Source organism: Protobothrops mucrosquamatus, unplaced genomic scaffold (assembly GCF_001527695.2).
Source record: "Protobothrops mucrosquamatus isolate PMUCROS unplaced genomic scaffold, P.Mucros_1.0 scaffold4023, whole genome shotgun sequence".
NCBI lineage: Eukaryota > Metazoa > Chordata > Lepidosauria > Squamata > Viperidae > Protobothrops > Protobothrops mucrosquamatus.
In genome coordinates, this window is record NW_015389960.1 from 30,363 (window position 1) to 35,983 (window position 5,621).

A 5,621-nucleotide genomic window follows, 5' to 3' on the forward strand; every position below is an offset into this window, starting at 1 on the left:
TTTTACCTAGAAAGTTTATGTGAAGTCTGCGTGGAGTTGGATGGTCAATAAATTCAATTCATAATAAAAAATAGAAAGAGATGACTGTGGCAATGGAACCATAATTCCTTAGAGCAGTCTTTTTCTCAACCTTAGCATCTTTAAATTCCAGCTTACAGAATTTCCCAGAGAGCCCATGCTGAGTGGGGAATTCTCAGAGCTAAACTCCATACATCTTAAAAGGTGGAGAAGCTGTAACCTAATCCTTTCCTTACATTTAACCATATACATCTTTAGTACATATTGGTCCGTCCATCCATCCATCCATCCATCCATCCATCCATCCATCCATCCATCCATCCATCCATCCATCCATCCATCCATCCATCCATCCATCCATCCATCCATCTATCTATCTATCTATCTATCTATCTATCTATCTATCTATCTATCTATTCTAGAACATCTCTATCTATTCTAGAACATCTCTATCTATCTATCTATCTATCTATCTATCTATCTATCTATCTATCCTTGCACATCTATCTATCGTAGCATATCTATATATCCTAGCACATCTATCTATCTATCTATCTATCTATCTATCTATCTATCTATCTATCTATCTATCTATCTATCTATCTATCCTTGCACATCTATCTATCGTAGCATATCTATATATCCTAGCACATCTATCTATCTATCTATCTATCTATCTATCTATCTATCTATCTATCTATCTATCTATCTATCCTAGCACATCGATCTATCTATCTAGTGTTTTTTTGTAAAAAAAAAAAAAAAAGGTGCCGGAACTCACACACGTCATACAACCTGCCTTGCCTACCCTACAAGGTTCCATCCAAAAAAGGTGCCGGGACTCCGTTCTGGGCGTTCTATGAGAAAAAAAACCCCTCTATCTATCTATCTATCTATATCCAAATTTCTTTTTTTCTGACAAAGAGTAAAGAATTAAATTGGGAGACTAAGATGGACCATTTCTGGCTTTTTTGCCTTCATCAGTTAGCCATACCCTTTATGGGATTCGAACCTGGGCAGTTATACATACTAGTCAGTGATTTAGTCACTGAGCCACAGGTTCTCTTCCCCTATTTGCTATCTATCTATCTATCTATCTATCTATCTATCTATCTATCTATCTATCTATCTATCTATCTATCTATCTATCTATCTATCTATCCTAGCACATCTATCTATCTATCCCAGCACATCCATCCATCCATCCATCCATCCATCCATCCATCCATCCATCCATCCATCCATCCATCCATCCATCTATCTATCTATCTATCTATCTATCTATCTATCTATCTATCTATCTATCTATCTATCTATCTATCAATCTATCTACCGTATCTATCTATACATGCAACAGTGTATGAAAGGGATCCAATGGAGTGAGATTATTATACCACATGAGTTACAATTCAAATTTCTAAACCAATCATGGTTTTAGATCAGGAAAATTCTTTGTAAAAGGAGAAGAAATAGTATGACAAAATTATTTGAACAGTTTGGAAATTAGATGCAGAGCAGAGGCGTGGTCTATTTACTTTTAGCAAATGATTCAACGTGCTTAATCGACCATGACTATGTAGGCTATTCAGTCCTGTTATGCTATAATTGAAATGTAATTCAAGACATGAATTATTTATACTTAAGGTGTCTGGGTAGTACACAAATGTTCTGCATCATGCATTCATTCTCACTCTTGAGCTATCTATCAGATTTTCATTCTGAGAATAAGATATGCAGACATTTAAAACAGGTGGCTTTATTGCAATCTCAACAGCTGAATGACATTCTTCATTGAAAATTCCAGCAAACTTCATTGTGTACACCTTTCAAGGGGGAATACGGGTGATCCTTGACTTACAACTGTTCATTTAGCATCCTTCAAAGTTACAATGGCACTGGAAAAAAGTGACCAATGGCCATTTTTCACACTTACGACCACTGTAACATCCCCATGGTCATGTGATCAAAATTTGGATGCTTGGCAACTGGTTCATATTTAACAATAACAATAACGATGGCGATGGCAATGATGATGATGATGATGATGATGATGATGCTGATAAAGTTGGAAGGACCTTGGAGGTCATCTAGTCCAACTCCCTGTTCAGGCAGGAAACCCTATGCCATTTCAGACAAATGGCTGTCCAGTCTCTTCTTAAAAACTTCCAATGTTGGAGCATTCACAGCTTCTGGAGGCAGGTTGTTCCACTGGTTAATTGTTCTAACTGTCAGGAAGTTTCTCCTTAGTTCCAGGTTGCTTCTCTCCTTGATTAGTTTCCATCCGTTGCTTCTTGTCCTGCCTTCAGGCGCTTTGGAGAATAGCTTGTAGAGGATAGTAGAGGATTATTTGCATTGTGAAGTGTATAAAGGCCAGATTGTGAGGTTTACATATCAGATATCTTTTCCCTTTAAAAATGATGTTTTCTAAAAAATAATAATAATTGCCAGCCAATTCACCAGTCCTGATCTTTTTATTTCAACTTGTACATCAGCTGATTCCAGCAATAAATGTAGCTGCTAAATTCATCATGCTTCCCCTTAGCTTCCTTTTTGATCAGGAAAAGACTCCCCCCCCCTTTTTTTTTTTTTAGCAGTATTCCAAATAAATATTATGATGCTCACCCTAGCGGGGTCTGTTTTTTGTTTTGTTTTTTTTAAAAGGAGCCTAAACAATCCAATCAATTTGTTGCTGCTAGTTATGATCTTTACTCAAGCCCATTGTTCCTTCTTTTTAAAAATATTAGGAACTGGACAAATAGTAAAGGTAAAGGTTTCCCTTCCAGTCATGTCCGATCTAGGGAATGGCGCTCATCTCTGTTTCTTGGTTGAGGGAGCCGGCATTGTCCTAAAACAATTTCTGTGACCATGTCCAGCACGCTGGCTGAGGAATTCTGGGAGTTGGAAGTCCACAAGTCATAAAAGGGCCAAGTTTGAAGACCCCTGATCTAGATTAATCCAGAAACAAGACATCTTGTTTCACTCTTAGAACTCCACAAAAGCTGCAGCTTTTTCCCGTGAACTTTGCTTCTCTATCTATTCTTGTCAAACTCGTTCTGGTTTTGGTCTCAATTCACATTTCTCCCAGCCAGCTACCTCAAATTGGACTGGGATAGCAGCCAAGAGAGTTTCTCCCTAGCCTGCAGTTTGTTTCATTTTGTACCAGAGACATGGCTCAGCACGTCAGAAAAAGATGCTTTATTGCCTCACCTCCTCCTAGAAGCCTTCAGACCAAACTTTAAAAAAAAAAAATAGCCTTGAACCCTATTAGCTAATTCCCTTCAACCCCACCCCGGGTTCAGCAGAGAATGCTGACAGTTGGACTCAGAGGGATTTCAATTCTTAGTAGTAAAACAAAAGATCTAAGATTTTTCCCATGGCTTTAACCTGATGGAAGCCTTTCTTCCCCATCCCAACAACAGGTAGCAATAATCACAGGCTCTGCCTCTGGGCATGAAAGTTATTACTTAGCTATGGAGTTTGGATTCTACCCACAGGAAACGTGGCTGCGATTGTTCCCCTTGCCTTGATAATAAAGGGCAATTGTTTATGCTCACATGCTCTGTCGGGAGTTGATTATAAATGGAGATAACAGAATAAGTAGTGCAACCAAACTGATTAGAATAACGAATAATTTGGATTGGATCTCTGAAACCTAGCACCTTAGGCCTGAGGGGGCCTACTACGTGCCACTTTTTAAGAAGTCCTATTGGTTACTTTATAAACTGGTAGTCCTTATGACTATATTAAACAAAATATAATCCTCGTGACTTCTTTAATGGTTAATCTGTACAAAAAAAAAGAATAATGTCATAACAGTAAAAAAGATTGGGACGAACTTTCTTCACATCTGTCTAGGGTTTCCAATGTATCAAACCATGATTGTCTTATAACAGTGTTGAAGGAAAAATCTTCATCCGGGTCCAGTCCAAGCCGGGAATAATCAAAATGGAGACTGCTTTAGAAAGAAGGTTGTAGTTTATTGAAGAGGAGAGCCAGACAGAAAGATGGCTCTGGAAAAAGAGAGTGACCACATGTAGCAGGGAGTGGGTTTTTATACCTTCTGGGGCTCTTGAGATCGTTTCCTGTTCCTGTTTGAGGCTTTGTATTTCCTGTGACTTGAGTCTGTGGGTGCCCTTTTGGTGGTGGGTTAATCCTATTGTTTCCTGTCCTTAGAATTTGGGTGGGGTACATAGATTTTAAGGGTCTTTCCTAATTTCTTCAGTTTCTAGCTGGAAGGCTTCAAGCTTCCTGAATGGATTATTACATCTGCATTTCTAAAAGCTGGTTTCTGCTGAGTTGTCTGGCTGGGGGTTGTCTCTCTCTCTCTCTCTCTCTCTCTCTCTGTGTGTGTGTGTGTGTAGAAGTTTCTGCCTTTTTAAAGACCTTCTCCATTATTCCTTTGGGGAAATATATTCTGCCTTTTTAATATTCCCCAAAATATTTCTTTCTCTGAATTCTTCCCACAACAGAAAGCGCTTGGAATATTTTCAGATGCACCTCCTCTCATTTCTATTAATACTCATTGAAAATAAGTGAAAAATTATAAGGAATCAGGAATCATTTCTGAGTAAGGACAGGAGTAAATTACAAACATGTTTACAATGCAGGATATCTGAGATCAGCCTAAACTAAGCTTTGTACTGGGATGAGATTTGCAGCGATGTTGGTTCTTCTGCCATCAAAACAGACAAGTAACTCAGCTTGTCCCCAGAGCATGTTTTCCCAGCCCATCCTCAGTTTCAAAGTCGAACTACAGGTAGTCCTTGACTTACCTCCATTGAGCCCAAAATTTCTATTATTGAGACATTTGTTAAGTGAGTTTTGCCCCATTTTACGACCTTTCTTGCCACAGTTGTTAAGTGAATCACTTCAGTCGATAAGGTAAGTAACACGATTAAGTGAATCTGGCTTCCCCACTGACTTTGCTTGTCAGAAGGTTGCAAAAGGGGATCACGGGACCCCGGGACACTGCAACCGTCATAACTATGAGTCAAGTTGCCAAACGTCCTAATTTTGATCATGCAACCACGAGAATGCCACAAAGGTCGCAAGTGCAAAAAATGGTCGCAAAAGGGGATCACGGGACCCCTGCAACCGCCATAAATATGAGTCAAGTTGCCAAACGTCCTAATTTTGCTCATGCGGCCATGAGGATGCCACAAAGGTTGCAAGTGCAAAAAATGATCGCAAAAGGGAATCACGAGACCCCGGGACGCTGCAACCGTCATAAATGTGAGTCAGGTTGCCAAACGTCCTAATTTTGCTCGTGCGACCACGAGGAGGCCACAAAGGTCGCAAGTGCAAAAAATGGTCGCAAAAGGGAATCACGGGACCCCGGGACGCTGCAACCGTCATAAATGTGAGTCAAGTTGCCAAACGTCCTAATTTTGCTCGTGCGACCACGAGGAGGCCACAAAGGTCGCAAGTGCAAAAAATGGTCACAAAAGGGGATCACGGGACCCCGGGACGCTGCAACCGTCATAAATGTGAGTCAGGTTGCCAAACATCCTAATTTTGCTCATGCAACCACGAGGATGCCACAAAGGTTGCAAGTGCAAAAAATGATCGCAAAAGGGAATCACGAGACCCCGGGACGCTGCAAC